The 18,694-nt window shown below is 33.0% G+C and overlaps 1 protein-coding gene across 1 annotated transcript in view; it reads left to right on the top strand.

Annotated features, from left to right (window-relative positions):
- The first annotated feature begins 2,134 nt into the window (after positions 1–2,134).
- Positions 2,135–18,694, top strand: part of LOC127950366 (leucine-rich repeat and immunoglobulin-like domain-containing nogo receptor-interacting protein 3) — a 32,440-nt gene continuing 15,880 nt past the window's right edge. The window contains exon 1 of the mRNA XM_052547363.1: positions 2,135–2,372. The gene's annotated coding sequence lies outside the window, so the exon portion shown is untranslated. The remainder of the gene's footprint in view (positions 2,373–18,694) is intronic.

Genomic DNA, 18,694 nt, shown 5'->3' with positions numbered 1-18,694 from the left:
GCACCAGGAAAATAAAGATGTTTAAATAAATCACATGAGTTATTTAGGAATAAGAATAATGATCAATCTGTCATGACAGCCCAAACCTTCAGTTTCTCCTGTTGAACACAAAATCATGGGCTAGTTTTATTGTACTTTTATGCTGCCTTTTTTGAGTTTCACAGCCTGGTCACCATCTGTATTTGTGAGTTTGAACCCAAGACATGGCGTTGCAAGCACATTACTGTATACCATTTAAGCTGCTTTTGACTTAAATGCACTTAAAGTTTGGCAAACGTGAATTGAACTCAGGGTTTCTGGAGTTCTTAAAATGTCATGTTTCATGCTTTTACAAATTAAGTCCTTAAAAGTGCTTTTAAATTCATAAACGTGGCACTAAACATTGCATGCACTGTGAAAAAACAAACAGCATCTATTCTTCTACCCTTAGATATTTTATCTGGTTTTAATCAGAAACTCACTTCATTTTGATCCCTTTCTCAGAAAACAAGACTTCATGTTCATTTTGCATCTTCAGTAAATGTATCTTGATTTAAGGGTAGATATTTTTTAAACAGAAATGTTTTCTAAATTTGAAAACCATACCGACACACTGAAGGAAGGGAATGAAGGTTAACACATTTTATGGTTTGCAAGACCTTTTCCTTTGCTCAGTCTGGTCAGTAAGAGCTGAAGACGGTGCTAAAGCTTTTACTTCAGTTTGCCTTTTGAAATGATTTGAATGGATTTACAGACGAGGACCTGGATGCTTTTAGTGACTGCTGAAGTGAAATCCAGTTACAATGTTAACTCAGCGAAACTCCCTCACAGACTCATTGTGTGCCTCTGTTACATACACAAAATCTGAGACGTTATGAGCTCTTCCAAACATGCATTTATGTTGTTTTAAATTCAGCATTAAAAAACATTTGCAACCCACATCATCTGAAGGAAACGTCGCCAGTAGTAAAGCTTCTTTCTTTTTTAAATTTAAATGTATGCATTTAGCAGACGCTTTCATCCAAAGCAACTTACAGTGCATTCAGGCTATCAATTTTTACATATCATGTGTTCCCGGGGAATCGAACCCCCAAAAGTTAGTTTTTTTTTACACTAATTTATTTATTTATTTATTAAATGTTTAGTATTATTTATTGAATGAATAAAGTTAGTCAGCATTAAATTGCTGTTAACTTTTGGTAAAAAGTTGCATAAAAGTGGCCTAAAACAATGGCTAAATATTAAATATTTGACCACTATATGACTAATAGTTAACATTAAAGGAATATTATTTTTTTTTTAATTCTGCATTATTTCGTTTTTTTTTTGTTTTTTTTAAACATGACTTTTTTTTCCTTTGTGGAACATAAAAGAAGATATTTTGAAGAATGTTGGTAACCAAACTGTTTAGTTTGGACTGTCATTATATGGATAAAGATCACAATGGAAATGGACATTTTATCAATCCAAAAACAAACCTCTGAAATCTGACTTTAGAGATATTATATTTTGATGACATATCATTTACTTTAAAATAATGTGCACTAATGATTAATTATTACAGTAACAGCAGAAACATGCATATCCTTTCCCACCATGCACCATTCAAAGTGATGCAAGTGGAAATGTTTTTTATGACATGTTATCAAAACATTAAAAATATATCTTGTGAAAATGTCCAGTAGAAAAGCATGAATTGTGAAAATGAGGGTGACGGCCTTCTGGACATTAGATTTTCTACTTAAAAAAAGAGAGAGAAATTAGAAATGATTTGATTTTTTGTTGTTGTTTTTTTTGTTATTGAATTTGTTTAGGCACTAGGCTGCTAGAGGCACTAATATTAAATGATTTGCATCTTATCTTGTTCTCTTTCAGCAATAAAGTGACAGATTGGCCATTTCTAATTATTAGGGGGAACTTGTCCCCCTCAGTGCCTATAGTGGTTATGGTCCTGGAGTAGAACAAATTGTAAGAAATAAGCTATCATTTGTCCACAATCCCTTATCCGCGCTGCGTTTTTGCTCCAGTGTTGCACTTGCGCGTCGCTCCCTGAGCCCTGAGCAGCAGATAGAGACCGAGACAGAGACAGAGAGAGTCGAGACAGCGCTAGTGTGTGTTCTGTCTCTCTCTCTCTCTCTCTCTCAGACACACACACAAAGACACATGCACGCGCGCGCGTGAGAGCTCTCTCTGGAAGAGCATCTCTGATCGTGCGCGCAAGGAGGAGAGAGAGACTGTGTGTGTGTCGGCGTTTCTGATGCCTGAGAGGCAAACACACACACACACACACACACACTCGGGCTTGAGGACACGTATGGACGCGTCCGTGTGACTTATGGACAGACGCGAGGAGACGGAGACAGGAGACAGATGAGGACACACTCCAGACCTGGGTGAGTGTACCACACACACACACACACACACACACACACACACACACACACAGGTGAACCCTGGAGTCGCGAGACCTGTGGAGCGCGTGGGATGCGAACACTACGCTCATGCATCACTAGTTGAGGTTTTGCTCTGCGCGTGCACGTGTCGAGGAGCACTCACTGAAAGTTTAGTGTGGCTCATCCTGACCTGCACTAGTCTTGTTTTCTAATGCAAATATCGAAACATTTCTGAATCAAGATGCATTTAAGTGACAGGTAAAACGACCAAAGTCTTGTTAGTTTTTGCCTGAAATGAGCATGAATATCTGTTCATGTGGTAGGGAAAGTAATCTTTATTCAAAGGCTAAAGTAAATCTTAAAACATTTTGATCTCTTTTTTTTAAAGAAACAGTTAAAATCTTAAGTCGTTTTACCTGTGAAGTATTGTAAAACTAAAGATCTTGATTCAAGAATGTTTAGATAATTGTTCTACAAAACAAGACAAAAATACTAAGTAGAAAAATCATTATTGTTTTTGTCTGCACTTCTGCCATCTTTATTGTAGTTCTGAATAGAAATCAGAAAGCGCGCCAGTAAATGTGTTTAAAATAGTTTTCTAAATGTTTGTATCACATTTTGACTCAATCGGCTTATTCTGGAAAAATTCTGATTTCTAGAAAACTGAATAAAAGCAAATGCATGCTCCAAGACAGAAGGTGGTCGCTTGGAGCATGTTTCATGAACAGATTGACTCAAAATGAATTTTTACACAAACTCGTGTAAATGGCAATGCATTGACAGCAACAAATAATGTGGAGGAAGGGTTTGCATCATTTTGCACGAATTTGCCAAGAAAAATAAAAGATAAACACCAGTTGTATCAGGTTGACTCAGTTGGCATGAACAGATAAAGAAAAAATAATGTTTCTAGAAATCTGAACAAAAGAAAACACACACCACACGACAGAAATCATCGCCATTTGCATATTTTAAGACCAGATTTTATTTCAAATTAATTCCTACACTCGCTTGACATGGCAATGCACTGATATCAACAGAGAACTGATTTGCAAACAATAAAAAGTAAAGTACTTCAAAAAGATGAAATATGAACATTAAAAAGACTAAAAGTGCCTGAAAATGTCTTGTGTGTTTTTTTTAAAGTCCAGTTTATATATCAAAGTTTATTCAAATATTCATAGTTTCCAGAAATTTAATTTTAGTTAAGATTTTAGTTTCAGTTTTTTTATTTATTTATATATAGTTAATTTATTTAGATGACTAATTTTGTTGTTTTTGTCATTTTATTAAGTATTATTTAATATCTATTATTTAAATTAGTTTTATTTTCATATTTTCTGTTTCTAATTAAATGTATTCGTAGTGATTTTGTAGTATTTTATATATTTTTAAATATGTATATTATATTTATCAATATTTTGAATGTCTATTTTCTGTTTTCGCTTCAGTTTGAATTATTTTGTTGTGTGTTTTTGATCTTTGATAGTGTTGATATTTTATGTTAGACATATTTGTATATTTTCTCTTTTCTTTTTACTTTTAAAGTTTTAATTGAGTCCGTCCGGTTCCTCTGGATTTACCGTTGTGTTATCAGTCAGTGGAACTGAATTTAAAGCATTTGCACAAATATATATATCAATAAAATCAACTTGGCATTAACAGCATGATTTACGATGACTACACAATGAGCTCAGTCAAGTAAAATGAGTGCTTTAAGAACTATTCAGTCTCATATTTCCTAATATTTCTCTTTGTGCTGTTGATAGTTGTTATTCAGAAGGAGTAGCTGCTCTGATCATCTGATGAGAAACGTTAGAGTTCATGTTGAGATATTTTTGAGATGTTCAGCACCATGTGAGATATTGTTGAGATCTCTTCTGGAGATGCATGTTAAGGCTAGTTCTCCTTCTGTTGAATTATTAAACACACTCGGCTCTTCTGCTGGTTATTTATCCTGATAAAGTTTCATTTTAATCAGACTTTGGCATCTTGCATTGGCGTGAATCTTCTACAAGATTTCAAGGTTGTGGTTGCCAGATTTCAGATTTCTTTTTTCATAAATTGATAGATTTTGTTGCCAGTGGTTTACTTTGCCAAGCATGCACTCGCTCTCTCTGTATTATGGAAAAAATGCTGTTGACCTGAAAAAAATATATGATCTCTATTGAGATATTCTGCTCAAATAAAAAGAAAAGCAGTCTGTTTTCTGGCATGCAGTCGTTGTTTGCAGCAGAGTGCTTTTACATGACAACAATGTGCTAAACTGCGTTTTAGAAAAGTTTGCAACAATCCCTTTTCACACAGATCCAGCAAAAATGACTTAATACACTATTGGGTCATTCTGGGTCAAATCAACCAAATTTCAGAAACTTTCCCCACTCACATTTTAGATTTTACTCATTTAAAAAAAAAAAGAAAGATAAACTTGTATAGTGATGAAAGCCAAAATATTAAATGTCTTGGATGAATATGTACTGAGTAATCCACTGTTTTGTAGATGGGGGTCAGAGTCAGATTACACAGGGTTAAAAAAGACTTCAGAAAGATGGCAGAATTGTAATCTTACTTTTACACAGAGATTGTTAGATCTGTTAGTAAAATCTGTTGACTTCAGCAATCTTTGTTGTGTTATATGCCAATGGTGACCATCCAAAAATGAGGAAAGAGCACTTTTCAAGTTTTTTCTCCAAAGTTTGCATGCTTGTAACTCAAGAAGTATTAAAGATATCTTAAAGCCCTTTTAGACATTGGGTCTGAACAAACTTTTCTTTGGATATCTTTATTTTCACAGCCCCATATGGTTCAGTTCCAGAGATATTGGAATTTCAATATGGCGTAAATCGTCAAAATGTATATATTTTTTATTTACTGGAGTCTGAGTATTTTCTAAAGTCAGAAAAAGCAAACAACTCTGTTTTATCAAACATGATTTAAGTTCTCTGTGAAGGATGTGTGCATTGTTAGGTTTAGGAACATAGCTTGCACATATCAAATCAGAAATATATGCATTTATATTCTGTGCATTGAAATCATGCAAACACAGTATGCGAGATATGAGCGTGTGTGTGTGTGTGTGTGTGTGCATGCACAGCGTGTTTTCTGCCTCTTCCTCGTTCACAAGCCAGGCCATTATAACGGAAAGTGTTTTTGACAGGCGCGTTATCGTGTTGCCCAGGGCAATGAGGGGTTTAAACCGGCCACAACGGCGAGAAAGATGGGGGATGGAGAGATAGAAAGAGAAATCCAGCTATGATAAGATACATGACGTGCATGTTAGCATGTCTGTTTCCGTGTCCTTTTGAATCAAACCGTATTGCTCCTTCACACTGCCCAGTTAATTTATGCCCTAATCAAGCGAAAGACCAAAGGAATCAGACAAAATCATCTTGATTATGTCTGAATGAGCCGGTCCACTGGGTTGATGATTATAATTAAACTAGTGAATTAGAATAAATGCATTGCTTGTGCTGATTAGACTGCAGAGGTTTTTATGCAGGTTGCTTGCTTGTGATTAAGCACTCATTTGCATACATTAGACATATATTGAATTTTAAATGAGCTGTGTTATTATTGAGCTTGAACAAACATCCTTTAACTCTAAACGACACCATCATTGATTCCTTAAATAGGTAAAAAGATGCATGTTTTTGCTTTTTGCCTTTAGCATGTTTGATGCATTTCCTGTCTAGGCACATTTATTTCAATTTTATAATTTATTTAATTATCTCATTTTAAAAACAACTCCCATCTACAGAATAGAGGATTACTCCGTAAATATTCACCCGTCACATTTAATATTTTGGCTATCATCACTATGTAAAATAAAAAATAAAAACTGTTAGAAAAATTGACACGGAATTTCCCTATTTGTCTAATGTCAGTTGTTCTCATATAATGTGCATGTTAACAAAAAAAAAAAATATTTTTTAGAATATTTATAGAATATTTAGATATTTAAAGAAAATTTAGTTAATTTATTGTTTTATGATTTAATTAATTGAATATAATTTTCACATGTTAATATTTCTGTTATGTCAGATGGCATGCATGTAAACAAATCAAATATTTTTTATAATAATAATAATGAAATATATATAAAAAATATATTTTTAAGTTTAAAAAGTAAGTTTAATTTTAATTAATTAATAATTTCTTTTATTTATTTTATATTTTATTTACATTTTTGGTTTTAAATATTTAAAAACTTATTTTTAACAAATATTTTAGTCTAGTTATTGTTGTCTTAAAAAAGGCTGGAGATAAAAAAAATCCCACACAGAATTACTTGAGGCAACAGAAATCAAAATATATACATTTATTACGATGCAAGAACACCCATGGGTGAAAACAGCATAATTTACAATATTTACTATTAGAGCTCAATATTAACATTTAAGCTCATTTAACAAGCATTACACAAATAAAAAATGTAACATTTAAAAGTAACATTTTAATTTAAGCGTTTTCAACTGTTTTCTCTAATCCCTTTTCACCAAAAAAGAGCTGAATCTCATGCCGCTGAAATCTGAGCTGCTGTTGTTTATGATAAAACAGTTTTATGTGTATTTATAGAAATGCATGAACAACAGTGTGATTCTGTAGCGGCTCCTCTGACACCCTCGTCTCATTAGAATTCATGCCAGAATAATAGAACTGACATGTAGAATTATGAGATTTCTATTATAAGACAGAGACGGTCTGATATCTGACTGATGAGATGAAGAGAGAGCGGCTTTATGAATCATGAGTCATTTTGTAAAAACTCAGACTAATAGACCACAAGAGAGGAATATTAGCCAGTTTAAAAGTGTGCTTGTTAAAGAGTTTGACTTTCTGTTCATCTGTGAATCCTGAAAAATAAAATGCATGACAGTTTCAACATAAATACTGGTCAGCACAACTGTGTTCAACATTGATAATAATCAGAAAACAGCTGCTTTTTTTTCATCAAATAAATGCATCTTTGATGAACTTGAGGAGAGTTTTTTCCCAATCTTTTGCTCAACACCGCAGACATGAATGATGAACAACGAGGAAGCCAGATTTAATACTGAAGGATTAATTGAATTGCAGTCATATCAGTGAAGCCCAAAGCCTCTTAACTTCATTAAGAAGAAAGATTGCATGTCCGTTCAACACAGGAAGTCCTGCAGGTTTCCCGCTCAAGCCAAAGACAAATATAAACTGACCTTGTGGTGGAAACTGTAATCACGGTTCATCTCTTCTGGACGTGGTGGAGGACGGCTGTACTCGTTTAGCAGATAATTACATCAGTGATTGGTGATTGGATCCGCTTCGGATCCGCTTACATCAGTTTTCATGAGTTACATGAGTTTGCCTCGAAATGCAGAACTGAATTGAGAAAACTTTGTAAATTAAAGCTCAATTCCTGAGTATAACGTGAATTTGATTTGACGTAGAAAACTGAATCTGAGATTGCAGTGTAAGGAGATAGATAGATAGATAGATAGATGGATAGAATGATGAGTGATAGAACAATAGATGGTAAATGGATAAAACAATTGATGGATGGATAAATGGACAGAATGGTGGGTGATGGATGGATAGATAGAAAGATGGATGATGATAGAATGATAGGTGGATAAATGGATAGAACAATGGATGATAGATAGAAGATGGATGGATGCATATATAAATGATAGAACGATGAATGGATAGATAGAAAGATAAGTGGATGGATGGATGAATAATAGAACGATGAATGGATGGATAGATAGAAAGTTGGGTGGATGGATAGATGGATGATGGATAGAATGATGGATGGATAGAGCAATTGATGGATAGATAGAAAGATGGATGGACAGATGGATGGAGAAATGATAGAACGATGAATGATAGATAGAAGATGGATGGATGAATACATAAATGATAGAACGATGAATGGATAGATAGAAAGATGAGTGGATGGATGGATAAATAATAGAATGATGACTGGATAGATAGATAGAAAGTTGGATGGATGGATAGATGGATGATGGATAGAATGATGGATGGATAGAGCAATGGATGGATAGATAGAAAGATGGATGGACGGATGGATGGAGAAATGATAGAACGATGAATGGATAGATAGAAAGTGGGATGGATAGATGGATAGAGAGAAAGATAGATGATAAAACGATGGATGGATAAAATGACAGATGAATAGATGGATAAATGGATAAAGCGATGATAGATAAAATGATGAATGGATAAATGATAGAACGATAAATGGATGGATGGATGGATAGATAGATGATAGAATGATGGATGGAAGGTTAGATGGATGGATGGATAGAATGACTGATGGATGATAGAATGGATAGACTTCATTTCCCAGGATGCAGTGCGTGTGTTGAATTCTCTGAACAGCAGTAACTTCTGTAGTTCCGGTTCCGGTTCTTCAGCTCTGTGTTCTGCAGGACTGAGCCGGTCCTGATGAGAGAAAGCTGCTCTCTAAACCTCATCTGAACCTGCTTTAACCCAGAGCGTCTGATTCAGATCAAACACATTTCCTCACAGAATCCAATGCTTCTCTCCATTAAACCAGTCCCTGCACAGTTCTTACATCTATTTAAAGATGCGTTTGGCAGATGAAGTTTTATATTCTTAGAGATTCTGTGTCTCATTTATTAGACATGAGGGTTTTTTTCTTTTTGATTCTGAAACAGATGTGAGGCGTAAATGACCCTCGTCCTCTGCTCGGCCGTCAATCTGAACACAATCTCACTCTGTCATATGACTCTTATCAATATTTTAATGAATGATTTCCAGATCAAGCAGGCAGCTTCTGTGTGGGACTCGATCGATGCAGAGGAAATTACAGAGCCATGTTCATGTTACGGCTCGAATCCAGGGTTTATGTCTGAAAGATTTATTAAATTGATTAAAGTTTGATTACTGCCCTGAAATAGCTCGGCCAGTGTTAGAAAGGCTGATATTCTGGCCTCTTATCAAAATGACTTGCCATTCTTTCATGAAACTCGAGACTTTGTGTTATTTTTTGGATGCTGTGATTGATTTGATTGTAAATATTGCAGCTGATGATGATGATGTTGAGCTTGCAAGCTATTTGGACTCAAGAAAAAACTGAATTGTTTGTGTGTGTGTGTACACAAGCTTCCTTTAAACATCTGTATTGAACGTGATGAGGTCATGTGACAAACTTGTTTCACAATTTTTCTAAGTTTTGCTAATGAGGCATAATGTTACCTAATTTGATGTTGAGTTTATAAAATCAATAAAAAGTTTTCATCACATAGTCTTTTCACAAAATACCTCACACTATATGCATGTATCTGCTTTAATGCACCTATCAAAGTAACAAAAGCAGTGAAATGTCAAAAGTTTAAAAAAGTATACAAAAATAAGAATTTAAGATGTGTCGTTTAATTATGAATAGCTAAATGGAAGCTTATTTATGTCATGGGATTAAAAAAAGTAATAGCAAAAATAAATAAAAAATGTTTCTAGCAATTCTGTAATACATTTGAGAATTTTAGAATTGTGAGTTTAAATCTCGAAACTCATTAACAAAATACATTAATGAGAAAAAAGAATTGTGAGAGGAAAAAGTCAGAAATATTATTTTTATTTTTATTTCGATGTGCAAAAAAAAAAAAAAAAACCCACAGAAGATGTGAACTCCGATTCAAACCGATTCAATTTGAGTGAGTCATTCATGCTGGAAGCGCTCCTATTGATTCAAACTCGTGACTTCGATCATTCAGTTAAAGTGATTCACTATCAAAAAAAAAAAAGAAGAAGAGCAGATGTCGAGATTGCCTGTAATGATTTTAACATGCACGTATAGTAATGGGTGAAACTGAGCTTTTCGAAACTCCCAAATGAAACTCGCAAAAAGATTCACTGTTTCGATTCGCTCCAGTCGGATCGCGAATCATTTGATTCAGAACAGCGAATCATTTGATTTAGTTCGGCTCTTCAGATCGGGTTTGCGAATCTTTTCGCTAACTGTATGCTTGATGACCCGATGTCCCGATCTAAAACTATTATTTGCGAATCATTATTCCGATGGGACTTTGAAGCGCAGATCGCGAATCGTGAATCATTTGATTCAGACCTCGACTAAGAAACAGATATCACTTATCTATTTTTCTTTATTAAACCCTACAAAAATCAAATAATGAAGAGAATACGGTTATAAAAAGAATAAGGAAACAAAATATAAACAAATACAAATCCCTTAAGAAAATTAGGGAGAATACAAGACTTCATCCGTCCGCACTTGACTGTAAATGCAAAAACAATGAAATGCATCATATTTAGTGAGAAAGTGTGATGTGCTCCAGCAAAACAGACACTGTTTTTGGAATCAGCATACTGTAAAAAAATAAATCTGTAAAATATATGGTAAAAAACAACGTGTTTGTCAGAATTATACTAATATAATTAACTGATATAATGTCAATATAGGCCTGTTTTGTACCTTTAGCCACAAAAATATTGTGCAGCACGAGTGTGTTTAACATTGCTAATAACCAGAAATGTTTCTTGAATCATTATTCTGATTTCTGAAGATCATGTGACACTGAAGACTGGAGGAATGATGCTGGAAATACAGCGGAGCATCACAGAAATACATTACACTTTAACACAGATTCACACAGAAAACAGCTGGTTTACAGTATTTTGGGTCAAATAAATGCAGCTTCGATGAGCAGAAGAGACTCTGCACACGCTGGTCCTCTACAGTTCTTGCTCGAGGAAGCAGATGGTGATATTCTAACAGTCATTGTTTGGCTAATTAATCTCTGTCACTCAAAGCGGAGCAAAACACTGTCACGAATATTTCTGATTTTCTGAAGCAATCTCTAATGCGCTCTGAGAAATGCAAATGAGGGTCAAACTCTCAACTAAGCTGTAGATGAGTGTGTGTGTGTGTGTGTGTGTTGCACATGTTGTAACGTTGAGCATTTGCGTGTCGTTTTGACAGAGATTCATCAAAGACGGTGCTACAGTGAATTACTATGGCAACAGGAGTTTTGGGTGAAACGAAAGAGGACATACACATCATGGAATGGTGCAATACATTTAAAAATATACAATGAATGTCAGCATACATAAGACATGATGAAATACATTTATTTGTTCATCTAACATGAAAAAGGATGTGAAATACAACTTAAGATACTTTTCAAAATGGCACACCTAATAAAATATGAAGTGAAATGCACCTTAAAAACAGTTTAAAAATAAATCAATATATTAAATAATTAAATGCATGATGAAGTTTTGAAATAAAAGAAAGTGCAAGGATTTTAAGAATGAATAAACAAATAGATTAATTTTTATGCAACATGAAACGAATCTGAAAAAGAAATACACCTTAAAATAATACGAAACAAATAAATATATCACAAAATAAATGAATGCATAATGAAATGTTGAAAAGAATACAATGAATCATTTTACATTTGGCATCAAATGCATTTATTTTATTTTCCATTCAAGTTTTCTTCCCTTTAACCATTTAAATGCATGCTTTTTATATCTTTATATCCCTCGAGGCAGTGACTTTTTTTTTTTTTCATTTCAAGGCGTTTATAATTTTTTTATGTTACATAAATGAATACATTTAACATCCAATTTATTGATCTAAAATCCATTTTCATTAAGTTTATTTTTATTGATTTCAACATCCATTCAATTGTTTTGTGATTATATTGATTTGTTTTATTATCTCATGAGTTATTATTATTTTTCTTAATTTTAAGGCCTACTTTCGATGGTATTTCAGTCACTTATAATGTTTTTAATGACAAATAAATGCAAATGCAAATTTATTGCATGTCTTATTTATTGGACGTGGTAGTGTTAATATATTTTAATGATTTCTGAAGATCATGTGACACTGTACACTGGAGGAACGATGCTGAAAAATCAGATTTGCATCACAGAAATAAATTAATTGTTACAATTTATTCACATTGAAAGAATGTTTTTTAAATTGTAATACTATTTCATAATATTACTGATTTTACTGAATTTTTTATCAAATAAATGCAGCCTTGGTTTGCAAAACAACAAGTTAAAATAGCTCAAAAAGCACAATCAACAGACTCCGTGTTCATAATTTTTGAGTAAAAAAGTGTTGAATTATTTATTGGGGACCACCGGCATGTGTGAAGGGGACAAAGAAGTAGAATCAGAGCTGGGTTTTGAGTCCCATCATAAATTCATGAGTCACAGATGAAGGAGAAGAGGATCTGGAGCAGTCTGGGAAAGAGAAAAGTGACAGTAACACACAAACAGGCTTTCTTAAAGAGACAGTACACACTTACTCACCCTCATGTGCCTTACACTTCAGCCTGTTCCTCACAAACCAAAACCACACAAAACTTACTTTAAATAAAATATAGAAAGAGGATTATCATCATTAAATCTTTTAGTGTTCATTTAGTGAAGAACGGTCAGCAGGGGTTCAGATAAAAAATCGGCAGCTGGCAGCAGGAAGTGGCTGCCATTGACAGCCGGAAGGCAGTAACTGGCAGCCGGAAGGCAGTAACTGACAGCCGGATGGTAGGCGGGACCTGCCATTCGGTGGGAGCCAATCAGTATCGACCAACGTGGGCGCAACCAATCAGATATAACTGCACCCAAACGCTTCAGTAATGGTTGCGATTGATCAAATGGTAAGTTCAGAAATTGGTCATCGGAGTAATTAATGTTTTTTTGCGTTGTAAGTTTGATTTTAATTGTTATCTTGGTGAACGACTTGGTAGACTTGGTGCCTACTTTGGTTTAATTGTTCAATGAAATCTAATTAGTGGTAGCAACGTTGTTTGTGTACCTCGTTAGGGGCCTACCATTAACTTCAAATTACGTTTGAGGTACCATTAAATATTAACGTTTGTTAGCGTGTTAACAGTCTATTGAATAATATAAAAGAATGTTGTTTGACTGGAATGATAGAAGATAAATGTGCAACACTAACCATATATTTTTGCATGTTAAGTCTTTCAGGAGATTGTGTGAAATACATTAACTTAAGAGTTTTTTTTTTTTTTTGCACTATTGAGGTGTGTTTTCTCTAATACTATGCATGTGCAGAACTGTTCTGTGTACCAGTTGAAGTTGTAAGCATGTGAATGCAAAACAATTTTTATTTTTTATTATCTATACAAAATATAATGGACCAGTTCATAATTCCTTATAACTTTTAGGTCTAGTTTCATAGACAGGGCTTGGATTAAGCCAGGATTAGGCTGTAGTTAAATTTAGAACATTGAAGTAGCTTTTGTAAACATGCATTTAGAAAAAAAAACAAAAAACATTACTGATGTGCATCTTGAGACAAAACCATGGCACTGACACCTTTTTTTTTTTTTTTTGTAATACCCAATAGTTGCCAGATGCTGTCCTGTTGGAAATTCTTCTTTACGTGATCCTGGAGGAGGGGTGATGCTACATTACTAAGTCTGTCTTTGGTTTGTTCCAAATTCAGAAGTCTGCTGTACTGTATACAGACTCCTTTCGAAAGAGGGCAGAATTCAGCTAGCTTGACAGTGTATTTTCTTTTACATATTTGATTAGAGGTTTAAAAAGGTGCCATAACATTACATTTCTCAGTTGCCATGTCTGAATGTTTATCTTTTGTAATAATGCTGTTTTCATGCTCCTCATCTCAATATACAGGTGGAACAAAATGGAGAACAAGTCTGAGCCATGTCAGGAATTCAACAAAATGTACACCCTGCAGACACTGCGACGAGGTTTACAACAACTGCTTACCAGGTGTGCAAATTATGCATGAAAATGTAATCACTGCTCTGTACATGACAAGATGCAATGGGAATAATCATTAATATGGCTGTGCATGCATGTCTACTGTTAATAAAGCAATTTAGGTATTAAAGTCACCATTTTCTTATGAATAATAAAATGCAGCAGCTAGAGTTCAGGAAGTATGACTGGATTAGCCCAGTTCTGTAAACCCTGTACTGGCTCCCTATCAAACATCGTATAGATATTAACATCTTCAATTATATTAATCTGTTCCTTTCTTATTCGAAGGTCACTGCAGTCACCCGGATAGAGTACGTATCCAGACCAGATGGTGGATCGCACCTAGAAAGGACCTCTACAGCCCTGAAAGACAGCGAAGACCAGGACAACTAGAGCCCCAGATACAGATCCCCTGTAAAGACCTTGTTTTTTTTCTCCATTTTGTCACCGGTGGAGTTTTGGTTCCTTGTCGCCTCTGGCTTGCTTCGTTGTGGTCACTTCATTTACAGTGATATCATTGACATGATTGCAAACGATTCCACAGATACTATTTAAACTGAACCGAGCTGAAGGATGACATCACTGAATTGAATGATAAACTGTCTTTTAAACTGACTACAAACTGAGTTTACTAATGTCCTTCTGCGTTATTGACTGACACACTATTTTTCTATTTAATATTGTAAAGTTGCTTTGCTTTGATCTGTATTATTAAAAGCACTATATAAATAAACGATGCTTGACTTGACCATGTTGCAAGAGGAAAATGAGGGGAGATGCACATCCACCCTGGGTTTTACAGTGATTGGTGCAAGATGCTGGAGAAATAACTCTGTATACCTCATCAGTTCTGATCTAAGAGTCTTGAAAATACCTCTGGATTGTTGTTAGTGATTCTGATTGATATTTTAGTCTGCTTGCTTACTGGATATATTTTGTACTGTTTACATTGTAAAGCACTGACTTTGACAACTTACTAACCCAGTTACAAATTTAACAGCTACTTTATACTACATATATATAGTTGTTTCTTGAAATACTACAAATATAACCGCAAATTATGATTTTAAATAAAGGTCTCTGAGACTTCTCTCTTTTCAGTCATTTGTGTATATAGCCTATAATAAATATACAACATACACCCAGTAAGTGCCACTCTCGTATATAAATTGTTTTATTTCACACAAACAATGATACATGCATGCATAAACGTTCAGCTGGAAATTAACGTTTAGCAAAATGATCTTATTTCTTTGTTTATATTTGATCAATATTTTAAATCAAATAATATACAATACTGACATTTATACTTATTTTAAAAAGTATTAAACATAATCGTAAGTGTATATAATTATTTATTTGTCTTGTTGCGGCTGGCAGCCTCCTCCAATTTCCGGGTATTAGCGACAGCTGCCATCCGGTTTTATTGGCAGCCACTTCCTGCTGCCAGTGACAGCCACTTCCTGCTGACAGCTGCCGATTTTTCGCTGAACCCCCTCTCAGAACGGTGCGGGAAACTTGTTTCAAACATTTTAAAATGTATTTTACTGTATTTGTTACATTTGAACATTTTGATTCTTATAGTGATCAGATTTATTTTTAGCTCAGGAATAATTGAATACAGGAAAAATACTCATCAAAATGGCAAACCTAATAAAATGTGAAATGAAATGCACCTTGAAAACAATATAAAATAAATCAATATATGAAATCATTTCATGCATGATGCAATTTTGCAATAAGTGAAAGTGCACAAAATGTAAGAATGAATAAATATATTTTTATGCAACAAAAAAAAAAAGAAACTGAATACATAATGAAATGTTGAAAAGAGTATAATGAATTATCATAAATTAGGGATAAAATGCATTTATTTTATTTTCCATTGCATTTTTCTTCCTTTAACTCTTTCTGTGAAGTTTGTTTGTTTGTTTTCATATTTCATATTTTTCATATTACATACATAAATACATTTCACATTCAGTTCATGTAACTGTGCTCCCTTTTCATTAGGTTTGCGTTTATTGATAACAACATGACATTTCATTATATTTTCAATTGTTTTGTGATATAATGATTTGTTTTATATTGTCTGTGTATTTCAGAGTATATTTCAGTAACTTTTAACTCAAATAAAATTAAAAAATGTAACTTTATTTCATATACAACATTTCACATTTTCATTCAAATAACCAGATGTACAAAAATAACTAAAACGGATATAGAAATTAATGGAAAAAAAAGACAAATGGATAAAAAAATAGGCTAAAAATAATACAAAATTATATGCTCACAACTAATTGTTGACCTAAAATTTACTATAATATATATCCCATTTTCCAAAAGCATTATAACTTGATGTCAATGCAATACAGTAATAAATTCATAAAAAAATACAATTATTCACACTTAAATTTAAAATAACTGAAAATATAAAAACCAAAACTAATTTAATATCTGATTAAAAACCATAACAATATCCCAGTGATATTGAAATAGCACTGTTTATTATTGATTTCTGGAGTAAGTGCAAGAAAATATTAGTACTATTTCAACAATTCAACATGTTACCATTTGTGAAATCTGTCAGCAGTTTCTAAGAGAAAAGTTTCAACACTTTTTGTTTTCTTCGGAGCAGGTGCATTGAATCTGTGCTGGAGTATAGTTTCTGATCAGATGTGAGTGAGAGTCTTTGACTGCTTTAATGCACAGTCGAGCACATGATTCAGAAACGAACGCTTCATGCAGAAGTGTGTTTTCTCTTCTCCTCCAAACACACAGTCTCTGTCTCTCTGACTTCAGGGTTTTCTCTCTTTTATCCGCCTGACCACTCAATTATAGTAAAGAGACACCAGCGTTATTTATCCAAACTCACTCTTTATTTAAAGTGTGTCGGCACGCTGAAATATTTATGAGAGTTTATTCAAAGAAATAGCTTTGGGAGTCTGCATCTTGTGTTAGTTTGGTCTGATGAAGAAGCGTCTGCATGCCTTGAATAATAATAATTGAATAATGCTGGAGTTCTGAGTGATTATATTCAATAAGAACCCTTTAAGACATTGTTACTTGAAAAAAAATATAATATACATGCATTTTATTAAGTCTGGTTGCCAAGACATTTCTCACTTTGTTTTAGTTTAATGCGGAGTGCTAAAATAAGTAAAAGTAAACAAACAAACAAAACAAAATGTATATAATTGATAAACTTAAAGCTAATGAAAAATAACTAAAACTTTAACTAAAATTTAAGTGGAAACACAATGCAATTCTAAAGCACAAAAACTGTGTGAATGTATAAAAATAAAAATAACATAAACATTCAGAAAGTGTCAAATGCATACAAACAGATGAATGAATAATGTTGATAATTGTTAATCAGGTGTCTGTATTTATTTGATCAAAAATACAGTACATTATCTCAATTTCAGATAACTGGATCTGAATATATTTTAAAATGTAATTTAGAAAGGTTTGGGGTCTGTAAGAGCCTGACAAAGTGCATCTTAAATCATTGACAGTAAAGACATTTTATAATCTTACACAACATTTCTATTTCTAATAAATGCTGTTCTTTTGGACTTTCTGTTCATCTGTGAAACCTGAAAAAGAAAATGCATCACGGTTTCCACAAAAATATCATCTAGCACGACTGTTTCCAACATTGATAATAATCAGAGATGTTTCTTGAGCAGTAAATCATCATATTATTCTGATTTCTGAAGATCATGTGACTCTGAAGACTGGAGGAATGATGCTGAAAATACAGCGGAGCATCACAGAAATAAATTATATTTTAACACAGATTCACACAGAAAAAGCAGATTTAAATTGTGATAATATTTCACTATTTTTACACTATATTTGATGCAGTGAATGCAGTTTTGGTGAGCAACCGTTTGATGTTTTCAGACATTATAATGTTTCTATAATAGACTCATTTAAAATCAGTTTCTGAATCAGTCCTTTTGTCTTGTTTCTTAGTTAAAATATCGAAACCTGCTTAAAACAAAATGAGAAGCAACTTTATAAACATACATTTCAGCGTACATCTTGAATTGAGATTTTTTTTTTAGATCTAATTATTTTCTTTCTTGTTTATTTATAATGCAGCAGAATTATAGAATCCTCATTTCCAAGTAAATTTATACTTCTTATTACTAAAAATAATTTGACTTTACTGTGGTGTATTTATTTATTTATTGTATTTATTTAATTTACCATTTTTTATTTTATTTTAAAATAATTTAATTTTGTTTAGATAATTTTAGCAGGTGTTTTTATTTATAAATTTGTTCTAATTTTACATTGACTTAATTTTTATTTGACTTCGGGTTTTTTTTAAGTTTTTTATTTGTAATTAAATTTTCATTTTACTAAATTACTAAAAACTTCATTTTTAGTAGGTGTTTTCAGTTTTCAGATTTGTGAAACTGTACAAACGCAATAAATATTTTATTTTTAATGTATATATTTGTAATTAATTTTAAGAATATATTTATTGATTTATTTGAAATTATGGTTTAAATTTTTTTATTGATTATTTATTTATTTATTTAAAAAATAATTTTCAA

This window comes from Carassius gibelio, chromosome B2, assembly GCF_023724105.1.
Source record: "Carassius gibelio isolate Cgi1373 ecotype wild population from Czech Republic chromosome B2, carGib1.2-hapl.c, whole genome shotgun sequence".
NCBI lineage: Eukaryota > Metazoa > Chordata > Actinopteri > Cypriniformes > Cyprinidae > Carassius > Carassius gibelio.
Note: the sequence above shows the minus strand (reverse complement) of the source record. Positions and strands in the feature narration are given on the sequence as shown.